Source organism: Mus musculus, chromosome 7 (genome assembly GCF_000001635.26).
Source record: "Mus musculus strain C57BL/6J chromosome 7, GRCm38.p6 C57BL/6J".
Taxonomy (NCBI): Eukaryota; Metazoa; Chordata; class Mammalia; order Rodentia; family Muridae; genus Mus; species Mus musculus.
This window is the reverse complement of record NC_000073.6, coordinates 14,591,875-14,610,375: the sequence shown is the minus strand read 5'-3', so window position 1 is coordinate 14,610,375 and position 18,501 is coordinate 14,591,875. Positions and strand designations below refer to the sequence as shown.

Genomic DNA, 18,501 nt, shown 5'->3' with positions numbered 1-18,501 from the left:
CTCCTGAGTTTCAGTGGGCAGAGCACTTTCTGCAGGCAAGCTCTCATCTTGCAGGGAAAGTGCACAGATATCTGGCATTCGGACCTGCCTCCTGGCAGAAGATGAAGGCCCGAAACAGGGCCTGTTCCAGAAGTTGTGTCACTTTGGCCTGTCCCAGAAGCTGTTAGCTTCTGTAGTCCACACTCCCACCTGTGCTGACTAGTCTTAGAGTGATCTGAGAACCAAGATGGCTCCCCCAGGTGCTCCAACAAAGCCCTCCTTGGCGGGGCAGACACGTCTTCTCTGACAGGGAAGGTGCCCGGATGTCTGGAGCCCAAAATGGGGTCTTCCTCAGTAGTTGTGTGGCATCTGCCAGTCCCAGAAGCTGTTAGCTTCTGTAGTCCACACTCTCCACCTTCGTAGACTAGTCTTGGAGGCATCTGGGAACCAAGATGTCTCCCCCAGGTGCTCTAGCCAAGATGTGTACACTTAAAACCACATGTTTTATAGGCTTTGATTTGAGGAATTATAACCCTGAATCCTAATGGGTGTCCATGCATGATTTGAGTTTGGTTACCCACATCAGTGTGTCAGAGCTACATGTAATTCAGCCACCAAGAAATCCCTTACATCTGTCCTCTGCTGGCACACACAAAACTGAAGACACCTGTAATTACAAGTTTTACTTACAAGCTCATTACATTCTAATAGTAAGCTGCTAGAACAGGTCTGAAATTTGAAGGCATTGAGATGACTAACCAAGGAGGACCCTTAATGCCTATAACCCAGCACCTCATAGACACACCCATCCTAAGACACTCAGAAGAACTAGTATAGAGTGCACATGTTAGATTGCAAATGGGAGTACCTTTGCCCACCTATTTCGGTTGTTTTACTGAACTTGTGAGGCAAAGGACTTGATATCACAGACTACATGGAACATAATTTGAGCAGGGACTTACTTGCCTTAATCCTTTATGTAGTTTGGACATGAAGTATTCTCATACTAAGCCGAGGACAATGAGACTGACTTATTAACTCTTCCTCCCTCTTGCAGAAAGAAAAATGACTCCTGCAGAAAACAACAGTAAATCAATCTGGAAAGACCAAGGACCAGAGCAGGAGCAGATATCAGGTTTGCTGGCAGGGTCGGGTGGAAAGATGGGTACACATGAAGCCACATGCTCTATAGTTTTTTATCTGAAGAATTAGAACTTTGAATTCTTATGTATGTGCATGCAGTTTTGGAGTTTGGTTACCAGCACCCACATCAAGTTCTCAGAGCTACATGTAAGTGTGGACCCAAAAATTCCAACATCTCTGCCTTCTGCAGGCACATGGCTCATAAATACCCACACATAGACATGTAATTACAAGTTAAAAATAAGTCTTTGTTTTAATAGTGGATATTTCATGAGGAAAGAAACCTAAATTGACCTCTGGCACTCACTTTACATGTACACACACATTTAAGACTGATTGCATACTACACAAATATGTACATGAATACTTCTACATTGTCGAGATAGAGGTCTGGAAGAGTTATTTGGGTTTCTGAGCCCTAGTGGACTGTTCTTTGTGCCTGTTCTTATACAGCTATCCCTACTTGCCTAAATGTTTTCTTTCAGGGTACATTACTGTATTTGTCAGCAAGTTTTGGCAGGTGGAAGTTCTTCAAATGATTCCAAAATGAATTTTAAAATAGCCTTATAAATTTCTTGGAGGTAAATGATCATCTATGCTCTTTATATTGACTGCATAAAGTTGCATCTGTGTTTGGGTATTAAGCTGTTATTAATAAGGTTGTATCCTGAGGCTTGTCTTGTTCAGTCATAGAAAGGTTTCCTGTATTCTAGAACCAACAAGAGTTCAATTGCCAGGCTATCTAACTATGCCTGCTAAAGGAGTTGTGACAATAATACCACCACCAAGAAAACAGAGACGGGAAGAAGATCACTTGGCCACTTTTCTGAAGAACCCAGGTTCAGGTTTAAGCTACTATTTGCCAGATTATATCTTTAAATCTAGTTTCAGGGAATCTGCTCTCTTGTGGTCTCAGAGGGCACAGCCTACACAGGTTATAGGGACATGCATACAGGCAAGGCATTTTAAAGATATAGACATCTTTAAAAATTAAGATTGTTTGTGAGCAAGAAAGACATGGAAAGTCAAACTCTGGTCCATATGTGTGCACACAATTGTGCACATGGACTTGCTTGTCTACACAGAGAGAGCTCTGATAACCAAGCAGAGGAAAAGCTCCAACAGAAAAGTGACTCCAAATGCTAACACTTCCTTAGGAGCCACTACCCAATTTCTGATTCAATTTTTTAGTGTCTTGATATTGCACAGGTAGCCATAGCTGAGTATCTTCATGTGCCCAACAGCGGTATTATGTCCAGGGAACAGCAGTTCACAGCTTTTCTTCCCATCCTCTGTTCCCTAAGGGTAGGGGAGTTGATAAAATGGTATCTCAGCTTTGAACAAAAAGCAAAGTCATGTTCCTTCAAGGAACCCATATTCACGTGGCTCAGAACTTCCCTTAAAAATGGTTCCACATAGTTTGCTGTCCTCTTCTGGCCTGAAAGGGCACATGCATACATACATAGACATGTACAAATTTTTTTCAACAAAACAAAACAAAACAAAACAAAACAAAAACAAGTAGGTGCCTACAGAGGAAAGAGACCATGTGCATGCACATGAACACACAGAAAGTTGAAGACAGCTCTAATTACAAGAATTAAGTAGATAGGTATGTACACAGTTCTGAAATTTGATGGCATTGAGGTAGACTAATGAAGATGAACTAACCCTTAAATCCTGTGACCAATACCCCATTGTGTCACCTAAGCTATGCAACACAGAAAACTAGTGCAGAATGTACATGTTATGTTCCAAATGGTGTTTATCTTTGCCTATGTCTGCTGCTTATTTGTACTTCTGAGGCAAGGGCTTGACATCACAGACAACTAGGGGCATAAACTAAGTAGAGGCTTGCTTTAAACCCCTCTGTAGATTAGACAAATTGAGTAATTAGACTGACTGCCTTATTAACTCTTCCTCTCTGTTGCAGAAAGCACAATGTATCCTTCAGAAAATGACAGTAGAGCAATCCTGAAAGACCATGGATCAGAAGAAGTGGAACAGACTTTAGGTTTGCAGGCTGGGTAGGGTTGTACATATGGGTATACTTAAATATACATTTTATTGGTTTTGATTTGAGAAATTAGACCCAATAATTCTAATATGTGTGCATGCAGGATTGGAGTTTGGTTATCCACATAGGGTTTTCAGAGCTACATATAATTCAGGCTCCAAGAAATCCCACACATCTGTCCTCTGTTGGCACACACAAAACCGAAGACACCTGCAGTTATAAGTTTTATTTACAAGCTCATTACATTATAATAGCAAGATGCTAGCACAGGTCTGAAATTTGAAGGCATTGAGGATGAGTAAGAATAACTCTTAATGCCTATAACCCAGCACCTCATATTCACACCTATCCTAAGGCACTCAGAATAACTAGTGTAGAATGCACATGTTATAGGTTGCAAATGGGAGCATCTTTGCCTGCCTATGTCGGCTGTTTTAATGAACTTGTGATACAAAGGACCTGACATCACAGACTACATGGAACACAATCTGAGCAGGGACTTACTTGCCTTAACTCTTTATGTAGTTTGGACATGAAGTATTCTCATACCAAGCTGTGACAATTAGACTGACTTATTCACTCTCCTTGTTGCAGAAAGCACAATGTCTCCTTCAGAATATGACACTAAATCATCCTGAAAGACAAAGGATCAGGGCAGGAGCAGACATCAGGTTTGCCAACAGGGTGGGGTGTAAAGATGGGCACATTTAAAGCCACATGCTCTATAGGTTTTGATCTTAAGAATTAGACCTTTGAATTCTTATGTATGTGCATGCAAGTTTGGAGTTTGGTTACCAGCATCCCCATCAAGTTCTCAGAACTATGTGTAACTCTGGATCCAAAAAAATCCAACACCTCTGTCCTCTGCTGGCACAAGGCTCTCATTAATTCCCACACATAGACATGTAATTACAAGTTAAAAATAAGTCATTAATAGTGATTTTTTTTGAGGAGGGAAACCAAAGGTTTATCTCTCATATCCATATCAATATGCACACATATGCTTGACACCTATGACGTATCTCATACAGTATATGCACAAACAATCCTTTCAAATTTACTAGATAGTAATTTTAAGTGCTTCAGCCCCAGTTGAATGTTATCTGTGTCTATCCTCTTACCACTATCCCCACTGGCTTTAATGTTGTTTCTTTCAGGGTATATGACTCTTTATATTGGTCTACAAGATTGGGGGTGAGGGATTTCTTGGTTTCATTGATTCTATCATGAATTTAATAGCACCTTGACAATTTCTTTTTGAGGAATTATCAGCAAGGCTCTTGATATTGACTGCATTAAATTGCAACTGTGTTTGGGTACATTGCTGTTATAAATAAGGTTGAATATTGAAAAGACAATAAAATAGTCAAAGAAATGTTTCCTGCACTAGATCCAAAGTTCAACCCTCAAAATATTCTGGTGAGAGGAGCATGTGCCTATAATACCACTACCTAGGAGGTAGAAACAGGATTATCCCTGGTGATGTCTGGCCAGCCCATTAAACCATGGTGAGATCCAGGTTTAGTGAGACTCTCCATAACTAAGATTGGAGACCAGAGAGGTAGCTCAGAGGGTAAGATCACTTGGTAACTTTTCTGGAGAATCCAGGTTCAGTTTTCAGCTTCCACATGACAACTGATATCTGTAAGTCTAGTTCCAGAGTATGCTGTCCTCTTATGGTCTCAGCAGGCCCAGCCTACACAGGATACAAGGATATACATACAGTCAAAGCATTTTTTTCAATTTTTTATTGGATATTTTCTTCATTTACATTTCAAATGCTATCCCAAACCTCTCCTATACCCTACTCCCACGCTGCTTCCCTACCCACCCACTCCCACTTCTTGGCCCTGGTATCCTCCTGTACTGGGTCATATAAAGTTTGTAAGACCAAGGGGGCTCTCTTCCTAATGATGGCCAGCTAGGCCATCTTCTGCTACATATGCAGCTAGAGACACAAGCTCTGGGGATACTGGTTAGTTCATATTTTTGTTCCACGTATAGGGTTGCACAACCCTTCAGCTCCTTGGGTACATTCTCTAGCTCCTCCATTGGGGATCCTGTGTTCCATCCAATAGAGGACTGCAAGCGTTAACTTCTGTATTGGCCAGACACTGGCATAGCCTCACAAGAGACTTCTATTTCAGGGTTCTTTCAGCAAAATCTTGCTGGCATATGCAATAGTGTCTGGGTTTGGTGGCTGATTATGGATATATCCCCGGGAGGGGTAGTCTCTGGATGGTCCATCCTTTCATCTTGGCTCCAAAATTTTTCTCTGTAATTCATTCCATCGGTATTTTGTTCCTCATTCTAAGGAGGGACGAAGTAGCCACACTTTGGTCTTCCTTCTTGAGTTTAATGTGTTTTGCAAATTGGATCTTGTGTATTCAAAGTTTCTGGGCTAATATCCGCTTATCAGTGATTGCATATTAAGTAACTTCTTTTGTGATTGGGTTACCTCACTCAGGATGATATCCTCCAGATGCATCCATTTATCTAAGAATTTCCTAAATTCATTGTTTTTAATTGCTGAGTAGTACTCCATTGTGTAAATGTAACACATTTTCTTTATCCATTCCTCAGTTGAGGGACATCTGGGTTCTTTCCAGCTTTTGGCTATTATAAATAAGGCTGCTATGAACATAGTGGAACATGTGTCCTTATTACCAGTTGGAACTTCTTCTGGGTATATGCCCAGGAGAGATATTGCTGGATCTTCCAGTAGTACTATGTCCAATTTACTGAGGAACCACCAGACTGATTTCCAGAGTTGTTGTACAAGCTTGCAAGCCCACCAACAATGGAGGAGTCTTCTTCTTTCTTCACATCGTCGCTAGCATCTGCTGTCATCCAAATTTTTGATCTTTGCCATTTTGACGGGTGTGAGGTGGAATCTCAGGGTTTTTTTGATTTGCATTTATCTGATAATTAAGGATGTTGAACATTTTTTCAATTGCTTCTCAGCCCTTCCATATTCCTCAGTTGAGAATTCTTTGTTTAGAGAATTCTTTGATAAGCTTTGTACCCCATTTTTAATGGGGTTACTTGAATTTCTGGAGTCCAGCTTCTTGAGCTCTTTGTATTTATTGGATATTAGTCCCCAATCAGATTTAGGATTTGTAAAAATCCTTTCCCAATTTATTGGTGGCCTTTTTTTCTTCTTTACACTATCTTTTGCCTTACAGAAGCTTTGCAATTTTATGAGGTACCATTTGCTGATTCTTGATCTTACAGCAGAAGCCATTGCTGTTCTGTTCAGGAATTTTCCTCCTGTACCCATATCTTCGAGGCTTTCCCCTACTTTCTCCTCTATAAATTTCACTGTCTCTGGTTTTATGTGAAGGTCTTTGATCCACTTAGACTTGAGCTTTGTATAAGGAGATAAGGATGGATCAATTTGCATTCTTCTACATGATAACCACCAGTTGTGCCAGCACCATTTTTTGAAAATGCTCTTTTTTCCACTGGATGGTTTTAGCTCCCTTGTCAAAGATCAAGTGACCATAGGTTTGTGGGTTCATTTCTGGGTCTTCAATTCTATTCCATTGATCTACCTGTCTGTCTCTGTACCAGTACCATTCAGTTCTTTTTTTTTTTTAATCACAATTTCTCTCTAGTACAGCTTGAGATCATGCATGGTTATTCATCACATCTTTAAACATTAAGATTTGAGAGTGACTGAGAACGACATGAAATGTCAAACTCTAGCCCATACTTGTACACAGAAATATGCACATGGACTGGTCTACTCCCATGTACACACAGAGCCTTGACAGCCAAGTAGAGGACATGCTTCTACAGAGAAGTGACTCCAGATGTTGACCCTTCCTCTCTGATGCAACATTTAAGTGTCTTGATATTGCACAGATAGCTTCAGCTGCATGCTTTCATCTGGCCAACAGCTGTATCATGTGCAGCAGACAGCAATTCATTGCTTTCCTCCCCATCCCCTGTTCCCTAAGAATGGAGGTAGTTCATAATATTGTATCTCTGTTTTGTACATGAAGCAAAATCATGTTGGTTGGGTTTTTTCTTCCCTTTTTTAGAAACCTTACAATCTAAGGAAGAAGATGAAGTGACAGAGGCAGGTAAAGAAGGTGACTAATATTCTTATTCGTGGTCAGTCTATAGAGGGGCTGGGTGAAAACAACATGTGGAATTTAGATAGGAGATTAGGGTCCTGGTTTCACTAGTGTCTCTGCCTGAACCTTACCTGTGAGTCATGGGGATGAACATCACAGACAGAGCCATGTGGCTCACTGCAAATTCTGTTGGGTTGCAGCTTATGGAAATTTCAAATAACCCATAAATCCAGCAAACTGACAACACAAGCCCAAGGTTGACTAGTTCTTAACACAGCTAAGAGTAGTTAACCACACTGATAAAATTTAGAGATTTTATTATTTTTTAAAATATTTTTATTAGGTATTTTCCTCATTTATGTTTCCACTGCTATCCCAAAAGTCCCCCATACCCTCCCCCCACTCCCCTACCCACCCACTCCCACTTTTTGGCCCTGGCATTCCCCTGTACTGGGGCATATAAAGTTTGCAAGTCCAATGGGCCTCTCTTTCCAGTGATGGCCGACTAGGTCATCTTTTGATACATATGCAGCTAGAGTCAGGAGCTCTGGGGGTACAAACACAGAAGTGGATGCTCACAGTCAGCTATTGGATGGATCACAGGGCCCCCAATGGAGGAGCTAGAGAAAGTACCCAAGGAGCTAAAGGGATTTTATTAGGTTTAAAATTAGCATTCAATGTGAATTTGGTTCTTTTTCTTAGTGGTTTTATTATCATAGATTATATATAATGAGTTCCCATTTGATATTTTTGTACAGCCATCCCTACCTCCACTTTGATTTGTGGTCACCCAATGTGTTGATTGGGTTGCTTACCCGAGTCTGGGAGAAAGGTTAATTACAGAGGCATAGGCACCTTACCAGTGGATACACCTCAGAAGAAAGTCTCATTTCCCAGCAACCAGTAAATAGATACTCAGGCAGTGGCAGGACCTCATGTATTCCAGGCTGGTCTCAAACTCTTTATGTAGTTTAGGATGATCTTGAACAATTAATCCTCCTGAGTTCTAGAATTACAGGGTGTGTGTGAGTGTGTGTGTGTGTGTGTGTGTGTGTGTGTGAACACATCCAGTTTATATTGTGGTAAGAGTTTAACAACAAGGCAAGTGACTCTATCCACTGAGCCACCTCCCCAGACCCACTGTGTCATCACTCATGTAGTTTCTTCTAATTTGTCATCATCTTCCACTTCCAGCCTCTGCCCTCCACCCCATAGCTCACCTTCTGCTCTCATGTCACATGCATTGATACCCTCTTTTCCCCTTTCTTCTCCACTCCTTAAGATCTCTTCTCCCCTTCTCCAAGGTCTCTTTCAACTTTTATATGGTGTGTATTTTTGTGTGTGTTGGTAAACAAAATTGAGGAGAAAATAAGCATTATTTGTCTTTCTGAATTTGGCACATTTTGTCTAATGGCAATTGCCAGTTCCATCCATTTTACTGAATAAATAGAATTCCATTAGTATAGCCAGATAGCAGTGGCTCACTCCTTCAATATTGGCACTCAGGAGGCAGAGACAGGTTTGAACTCTGTGAGTTTGAAGCCAGCCTGGTCTACAGAGCAACTTCCAGGACAGCCAGAGCTACATGGAGAAACCCTGTCTCAGAAAAAAAAATCCATTATAAATATCATTATCTTTTCATTCCTTGTGTTGCCTTGCAATATTCTATTGTTAATCACAGCTCTCAAGAGGCAAAGGAAAGTGGATCTATGTAAGTTCCAGGCCATCCAAGTCTACATAACAAAAAATAAGTATATACATTCCATTGTAGAGCTGGAGAGATAGTACAATGGTTAGAGTACTTGCTGCTCTTGTAGAGGTCTGGGGTGCAATTAATAGCACTCATTGGGAAGCTTGCAACTATCTATAGCTCCAGTTCTTAGAAATTTGAGTCTACCTCTGACCTTTTCAGACACCAGGCATGCATATCCTGTACATACATACATACATACATACAAACATACATACATACATACATACATACATACATACATACATGGAAAATGCTCCCTACCCCTAACATTTTTCTCAATTTATTTTCTATTAGATATTTTCTTCATTTACATTTCAAATGCTATCCCAAAGCCCCCTCTACCCTCCCCCCTCCCTGCTCCCCAACCTACCCACCCGTGGTTCCTGGCCCTCGCATTCCCCTCTACTGAGGCATATGATCTTTGCAATACCAAGAAACCCTAATGCATTGCATGAGCAAGCTGCTCTTTCTCTATTCCCTCACTGGTGGGATTTTTTTTCTTTGCTCTTTCTTCTCATTAGTGGTTAATCTAGCCCTAAGCATATGATGTCCACTGAGGCAGTGATTAAAAGCAGTGATGGGACTTGGATGAGATATTTACATTGTATGCTTGCTTAGTAGAACTGAGGATCTGACCACCTTGGACAAGAGTCTAAGCTGCATCCCACTTTGCTTCAAGAGCGTGATGGGAGGCAATGATGGGAGCCATGACTCTAGGCCTGTAAGTCACGACCCCTTTGGGGGTCAGACAACCCTTTCACAAGGGTCACACATCAGATATCAGATGTTTATATTGTGCCTTACAAGAGTAGCAAAAGTATAGTTATGAGGTAGCAATAACTGGTTGAGGGCTACTACAACATGATTAAAGAATCACAGCTTTGGAAAGGTCGAGAACCACTGGTCTAGCCTGCAGGTGGGGCCTGTATTCAGCCATGTTGAGGAACTAATATTTTGAATCCATGCTATTTTGTTCGAGTAAGGCTTCAAGACAGTGTTTCTGTACTGGAACCAGCTCTGTAGACCAAGCTGTCCTCAAACTTGCAAAGATCCACCTATCTCTACCTCCTGAGTGCTAGGATTACAGTTGTGCACCACCTCTACCTGACTGGAATCCATACTACTAAATATAAATATTGATGACATTTTGAGTCATTCACTATGGGCCAGGCACTGTGGTGCACATAGTATCATTGTCATATCACTTGTTCAATAACTACCTTGTTAAAGAAATTTATATCTGTCATCATCAGGGCTGTTATTGCTACAACAAAACACCATAACTAAAAATAAGTTGGGGAGGAAAGGATTTATTTGGCAGTCTGGTGTAATAGTTAAGTATGTAGGTGGAGTGGGGGCAAAGCCAGGTAATCTTAGGTTCAACTGCAGGCTGCCTTCTGACACTCCATGCAAACCTAAATCTGTTAGCATGGCTAATGTTCAATATAAAGATAATTCATTGGTCTAATTCAGCAAATAGAGATTAAGAACTTGCATGCATGAGGTACTGAGTTTAGGACCCCAGAGTAACATAAAAATTTGGGTATGATGGCAGTGTACTTATAGTCACAGATGAGATGGAGAGAAAGGCAAATCGCTACAGCTCACTAGCCAAAGAGAGCCCAGTCTACACGGATCTCATAAAAAAAACTGGATCAGAAGAACCTAGACTGAATTATGGATATAACTAAGTTGGTGGAGTTAACATGCATAAAGCCATGGGGTTCAGTCCTCAGTGTAATATATAACTAATCATGGTGGTCTCACCCTTAATCCTTGGAGTTGGGACATAAACAGGAGGATCAGAAGTTCAAAGCCATTGTTGTCTACGTAGCAAAGTTGAGGCCAACTTGAGTTATGAGCCTCTTCTTTCAAAATAGGTAATGAAGTAGCAAGAACATTGTATATAGCTATCTGACTTAAAACCAAGGAGAGTGTGTGTCAACTCATATTTGTATGTATTCAGTACAACATATTTTGATTCATTATAAATATAGTAGTGGTCAATTAAAAGCAATTAGCATATTAATCACCTTAAACTACCACCATCTCTTTATGATAAATCCATTCAGATTTCCTCCCATCTGTTTTGAGATGTTTTAAGCCATATTAATTCCTCCAAGATCACTTGCAGCTGAGGGAGGGCAAGGAGTCAGAGTTGGAGTCTCATGTCAAGGGTCCTGTATCCTATTAGACACACTTCCCTTACAATATACTTGGCTTTTCCTGTACTGTTTTTTGTCCAGGTAGTTGCCATAACTAACAGGAAGTGGTAATCTCTACTCCAAGATGGAAATGGAATGATCATATCTCCAGAGTAAAAATAAAATCCAAGCTAAAGAGGTGGCTCAGTAGTTAAGAGCACTTACTGTTCTTCCAGAGGATGTGGATTTGGTTCCTAGCATCACTTTGGGTGGCTCATAGTAGCAAATAACTCCAGCTCCAGGGAGATTTGATGCCTTTCTCTGGCCTCCATGAACACATATATAGAGATACAGAGACATGAAGACAACACACAGACACACACACATACAGACACATATACATATAGACACATACATGCACAGACTCATGCACAGATGCACATGGTTACACAATTGTAAAAATACAATCATTTTTTTTAGTGCCATATAACACAGTCATACCATTTTACCATTAGTGAGCTAGAATTTAAGTCAACAGGTGACTGGGAGGACTGGAGGCTCCTCTAATTGGTCTAGCATATCCCCAGGGAATATTGAAGTATCAAAGGAGGCTGACTGTAGTAGGGCTGATCCTATAGAGCACATACCAGGTAGTATGCACTGAGCTGGCTTTATTTCCTCAACTGTCCCGTGCTCCCTTACAGTCTAGTCTCCCTCCTGTGGCTGGCCTTGCTGTGGCAGTCACTCATGTTCAAATCTACCTGTTCAATCATATTTTCTCTCACTTCTTCCCCTCACTGACACAGGACACTCATGGAGTGGTGGGGAAACTTCTGCTCTGTGCTTGGCAGCCACCGGACCTTGAAGGAGCTGGACTTGGGTGGCAGCATCCTGAGTCAATGGGCCATGAGGATACTGTGCCTTGAGCTGGGGAATCAGTCCTGCAGAATACAGAGGATGACGTAATTGCCACCCAGCCTGGGGTAAGCAGTCTTTGCCGGAGCTTATCCTGCCAAGACAAGGTTTTTCTATAAACCCTGAGATTTATTCTGAGAGGATAAATGCTATAAAGGATCTCTTGCATGAACCAAGTCTCCAGAAGCATGAAATGGGAGCTGGGCAAAAGACCTTATAAAAAGAGGTACATGGGTTTGAGGCGAGTTTAATTATTGTGGATTTTGAAATATAAGTAGAAATTGGTTAGTAAGGAAGAACAGGAGAGAAGGACTTTGGCGCCAATAATATAACATGAGGTAATTGGTCAAGGTATATGATTTATATTGTTCTTTGATCACTCTTTAATAACTCTAAAACTGTACAAATGTGTGACCAGCTAACGGTTAAATACAACAAGGGTAACAGCAGTCAGTCTGGGAAGAAGCTGACATAATTCTCTTCAGAAGAGGCAGTTTGATGGAAGTAAGAGCAGAGTTTACAGGAACAATACAATGGAGAGAGATCCAAACATGATGAGGCCTGCCACAGACCCTCTGGGCCCCTTTGTCTGCGTGGAACGGGTCTCTAGTTGCGGGTGGACAAAGCATAGGATGAATTGACAGACAGATGCACACAGGAGAGGTTGTGTGGAATCTGAATGTATTTTTCAAATCAAGCATCAGACTTTTTATGCAGAAGACAATAAGGAAGTTGGGTGACATATTCTCAAGGTACAAATGAGTTAACTGGAATCGTACATAAAACAGAGGAATGTAAACACAAAAGGTCTACCGGAAACCACCTGGGATAGAATTCATTGATAACAACTAGGATCAACAAGGGCTCCACCTAAGATTCACAAATCTTAGAAGCCAGGGTCAAGGGCTTCGAGCCCACAAAGAGGGGCAGGAAATGGTTCAGAGATAGAGCGCCTGCCTAGAGTCCACCAATGACGTTCTTCTGGGGGTGTAGCCTAGTGATAGAGAAACTCTGGCCTGTGTGTGTAAGTTTCAGGGTTCTTCCTTCAGCTACACCCTTCCCCACAAAAACAAAAACAAAAAGGAAAAAATCATCTCCACTCACATTACCACAATCACTACCTAGAAATTATAAAATAACTCTACTGTTACTTGTTGAATTACCCATCATCAATGATGCCCCCACTGTGAGCCCTAACGTACACATCCAGAAAGACTCTTGGGAGAGTGTCAGTGGTCCTCCCCAATATCACCTTTACCACCCAATGGAAGGAAACCCCAGTCCATAAATTCATTGACCAGTGAATTGTCCCATGTTGGCAAAATTATGCCCCCTACAGCCAATCCAGATGCCAATGAAGCTATTGTATGCACCAAGCACATAGGTAAACCACACATCCACTACACCAAACACCAACAAAGTGGCCAGGAGCGAGAGTAGCCTTTGCCGTTTGGTGCCAATCATAAGGGGCAAGCCACTGGCTTGCTACCACATCCAGAATCTGGGTGCAGTAGGGCCCAGCGTTTTTACTGTTGACTGTAATTCCCTAAGAGTTTTTAACGGCAAAGGTTCCCATCGTGGCTCACTTCCTTCTTTGCAAATTACCAGGTAAGTGAGTGTGAAATCTCCTAGTCTTTTTGTTTTTGCCACGGCAGCATCAAAACCAATCAGAGGCAAGAGCCGACGAGGCTTTGGTGCCAGTCTACGGGTGGCTGGTGCCATAGTTAAAGACTCCTCCTCACTGCTGTCTTGGTAGCTGTGAAAATGATCTCTTCTTCCCTTAAATTTATGCTTTTTTCATTCCCTCAGTAATATCCCATTCATCATCACCTTCATTGTCAGTAGTCTCTGATTCTCTTTTCTCTAGCCTTTTCCCTTTTTGCCTGTATGGTACAATTTCTTATTACTAGCATATGGTTTCGTTTTCTGATTATCAGAGGGCTCTGAAGGAGCTTCCTCTGTAAGGAATTCTAAATCTATTTTCTCAGTCAAAAGATCCCTCATTTGTTGCCACAGAATAAGGGCATTGGTGGAGATGTCCCTAGATGAATTTTCCTCATGGAACTTTCTCATATCTTTACCTACTCACTTCCAATCTTCTAATGTTAAGCTTCCCTCCTCTGGAAACCAGGGACTGATTTTTTGCACGAAATCATAAAATTCTTGTAAAGATCTATCCGAGACCTTTAGGCCTCTTCCAGACAACATGTGCTTGAAGACCGACAGAAACAACTTCTTCCCTTTCGATTCTGACTGCCCCATGATAAAACTTACTCGTCTCTTAACTGATCTACGAATTAGCCCGTCTGTAGCACGGTCACGACGAGATACTGTCTTTGCCTGAGAAAATAAAGAAGAGAAAGAAAAAAGAAAGAAAGAAAGACTAACCTGCTCTGGTGTCCCTGTTCAGGCGCCAACTGCCGCAGACTCTCTGGGCCCCTTTGTCTGCATGGAACGGGTCTCTAGTTGCGGGTGGACAAAGCATAGGATGAATTGACAGACAGATGCACACAGGAGAGGCCGTGTGGAATCTGAATGTATTTTTCAAATCAAGCATCAGACTTTTTATGCAGAAGACAATAAGGAAGTTGGGTGACATATTCTCAAGGTACAAATGAGGTAACCGGAATCTTACATAAAACAGAGGAATGTAAACACAAAAGGTCTACCGGAAACCACCTGGGATAGAATTCATTGATAACAACTAGGATCAACAAGGGCTCCACCTAAGATTCACAAATCTTAGAAGCCAGGGTCAAGGGCTTCGAGCCCTTGCCATAGTTCCTATTTTAGTCTATTGCATAGTCACCTTCCCCTTAGGCCATTGTAAATATGTGTGTATGGGTATAACTTTGCTATAGTTCTAAGTATCTATTCTGGTTTCTCCTTTGGTCTGAAACTTCCTTCTTCCTTAGTGATGGTAAATTCCTGTGTAAGGGAGTGACCTAGCTTTTATTCAAAGTGATAGTGTAGTACCAGAGGCTATTCTGATTAGCAACATTCTTACTGAATTTCAAGTCCATGGTCTTGCTCAAGGACTTTCTAGGACTGTTGGAACACTGGTGAAAGGCTTTAGCTATGTCAGAATTCAATCTTAAAAGGCACTTATAATAGAAAAATACTGAAAGAGAGCACATGGATCCATACACTAGATTAATGCAAAAATCGAAAATTAATGTATGGGTTAGAGAAAATGCTAGACTCTAGGAGGAGAGCTTCCTTGAAGCTCTTTGCCTCATGAGTTACTTTTAAGCTTCTCAGCTTAAGCTGACTCGACCAGAGCATGTTGCAGAGGCCTTTAAAATGGATAGCTTTTCCTTTAAACACTGGAGAGCAGCTTTATTAAGAGAGAGGAGAAGGTAGAGGGGTGGGAGGTGATAGCTAGGTGGTTAGTGCATCAGCTGCTTTTGCAGAGGACTCACACACTCTTCCCAGCACCCACATGGTAGCTCACAGCCTCTCTAACTCCAACTCCAGGCAATCCAGTTTCCTCTTGCCACCTCCATGGGCCCTGGCACATATGTGATGCATGTACAGTCATGCACACACATACACATTAATGAGAGAGTATGCTCAAGTCATCACACGAAGGATGTTGGGCTTGAGTCAAAGGAGCCTCTCCATAGGCATCCCTTCATTAACACATCTCAGCAAATCGCACAGAGGAGTCCCTCTGGACCAAATCCCCCCAAACAAAGGAAAAGTTTGGCTTTTAGGAGTAGTAAGAAGTTTCCCATCACGTGATTTAGTTCAGTTAGCATATGTGACAAGGAGTATGAAGGACCCAATTGAGAGCTGTCAAGTCACAGCATAGACCACTTACCTCTGTCCCAGTGAGAGCTACAGGAAGTTGCATGGCCTGTTTGCCTCAGGCTATGGGATCTAACCTGTTGTAAGAAACACTACCCTTGAGAGTCAGCCTCACACTGTAACACTAAAACAAATCTGAGCCTGCTACAGATACCAGGTATCTTGTAAAAGGAGGATAAATCCCCAGCTCTCTTTTAGACAATAAGTCCTCCAAAGCCAGGGAAAATCCACATGGCATCCAGCTTGGGGCTGGTCAAGTTCTCAGTTGCTAATGCGCACTGGGTTCCTGCCCTGATGATAGACTACAAGCTGCAGGGATGGAGTTTGATCACAGCAATAGAAACCCCATCTGAGATAATGACTAAAAGCTACATGGGGAGAAAGTTTTCTTCCATAACTCTCAGGTCATATTGTGTCTTTGAGGTAAGTCAGAGCACAAAGTACAGAAGTCATGGAGGAATGCTACTTAACTGGCTTGCTCAGCCTGTGTTCTTATGCACACAGGACTACATGTCCAGGGGTGGCACTGCCCACAGTGCTCTGGTCCCTCCTACATCAATCATTAATTACCCAAAAATGCCCTTCAGGTGTGCCTAGAGGACAGTTTGATTAAGGCATTTTCTCAATTGAGGGCCATCCTCCCCATAGTCTAGCTTTATCATGTTGACAAAACACAAACAAACAAACAAACAAACAAACAAAAACAAAAATGGATACAGCAGGTAGGTGTGGCCATGCTCAGTAATGAAGCAAAGTCTTGTGTTTGATGCTATATGGTATCCCTGTAGACAAATTGTTCTCAACCTGTGGGTTGTGATCCTTTGGGGATCAAATGGCCCATTCATAGGGGTCACATATCAGGTACCCTGCATATCAGATAGTTAAATTACGGTTCATAACAATAGTAACATTGCAGCAATGAGTAACAATGAAAATAATATTATGGTTGGGGGTCACTACAACATGAGGAATTATAAAAGGGTCACAGCACTAGGAACGGTGAAAACCACCATTCTGGAGAGAGTTCTCCAAAAACAGGATTGCTTAATGTTCTGTTCCTGGGACCTCTGGCACTTTGTGGAGTGCTGTACAATGAAAAGCAAATAGAGCTGAGGGGAGTGACTTAGTAAGTAGAATTCTTGTCTGGCATGCAATAAGGCAGACTTCAACCACCAGAAACACGTAAAGTATACATGAGGGCACAAGCCTATAATCATAGCACTTGGACAGTGCTGGCAGGTGGACCTGAAGTCCAAGGTCAGTAGCATCTTGCAGAAGACCAGAGTTGGGTTCCTATCCTGTAAATCCAGCTCTGGTGAGCTAGCGCCCTCTGCTGGCCTCCATGGGCACCGGATGCACATGCGCAAAAAAACCTTTAAGATAGTTAAAAAGCTGTTCAGCATCGTCCACCGCTACATAGTGAGTACGAGACCAGCTTAGGATAAATTAGAGCCCACCTCAGAAATGTAGAACTCCTTAACTGACAGGAGTGTTCACACAGGAACGCAGTCCCAGCACTTGAGTAACAGAGTTTCACACAGTGTAGGCTATGTCTCAGAGACTCTTTCTCAGAAACAAACTGTATGCAAAGAGCTACAACTTTGAGAGCTGGCAAGATGGGTGTTATTAACAGAAGAGTGTTATTGATTAAATGTGATTAATAACTAAATGAACAATTAAATATGACTATTCTCTCTCACCCCCCTTCCACTTCTGTAGGTTTAAGAGTGCAGAGGTAGTGTCTGGCCTGAAACATCTCTGGAAGCTCCTTTTTAGCAATCAAAACTTAAAGTACCTCAATCTAGGGAACACCCCCATGAAGGATGATGACATGAAGTTAGCCTGCGAAGCGCTGGAACATCCAAAGTGCGCCCTGGAGGCTCTGAGGTGAGGGTGTGACTTTTTACTTTGAAATTTGGAATGACTTCCAGGAAGTTGAAAAATACAGCAATTTGTGGGTGGTGAACTGTGGGTTAAAAGGTGGCCTGCATCCACTCTGCCCCAGGGCTCTGGCTACTATTGGAAGTGGGAGGCAAGAGTCTTAGCTACGCTTACCCCTTGCTGGTGCTGGGCTGGTGTTGGCTATGTGAAGACGCTGGACACTGCTCCAAAGGTGGGGGAGTGCAGTCTGAAGCCTTGGGGACTGCTGGAGGTGGTTAGGGGGTCCCAAGGCCTGCACAGAGGCTGGAGACAACAGGTTCTCGGACTCTTGGGCACCCAGACACCGCTGGGAGCTGCAGAAGAGCTGAAAATGGAGTTGGGGACTCATGGGCTGGATCTAGCCCAGGGCCAAAGAGGAAACGAAAGAAGAGCTCTGGCTGAGTCCTGTGGGGAGGAGTGTCCTTGGCTTGCTCAATGGGGGCTTTGCTTGGTAGAAGTCATGGCTGGAAGTACGAGAGGCTTTGTGCAAGAGACTAGGTGGCTGGCACTTTAGACGAAGACCTGCACCATTGCTTCTCACAGTGGATTCCAATGAAAAGAGACAGTCCATATTTTAAAGACATTTATTGTCATGGTGGAGAGTGGTAATGAGTAAAAACTGTACCCCACTTTCTTGGGGCAGGCTTGAGGTTAAATAGCTTTTGCAGGGAGGAGTGTCTGGGAAGGGAGTTTATTGTCTAAGCCCTCAGACCTTTAGGTGCCTCATCAAAATGGAGA

The 18,501-nt window shown here is 42.3% G+C and overlaps 1 pseudogene across 2 annotated transcripts in view; it reads left to right on the top strand.

The window, feature by feature from the left end:
- Positions 1-18,501, top strand: part of Nlrp5-ps (NLR family, pyrin domain containing 5, pseudogene) — a 92,413-nt pseudogene that overhangs the window by 12,691 nt on the left and 61,221 nt on the right. Inside the window, exons 2-7 of one of the 2 annotated variants that reach the window (NR_045120.1) lie at positions 1,037-1,114; positions 3,056-3,136; positions 3,734-3,810; positions 7,186-7,236; positions 11,925-12,101; positions 17,563-17,730. The product of NR_045120.1 is annotated as an NLR family, pyrin domain containing 5, pseudogene, transcript variant 2 (transcript). The remainder of the gene's footprint in view (positions 1-1,036; positions 1,115-3,055; positions 3,137-3,733; positions 3,811-7,185; positions 7,237-11,924; positions 12,102-17,562; positions 17,731-18,501) is intronic. The other variant, NR_045119.1, reaches the window with a different exon arrangement.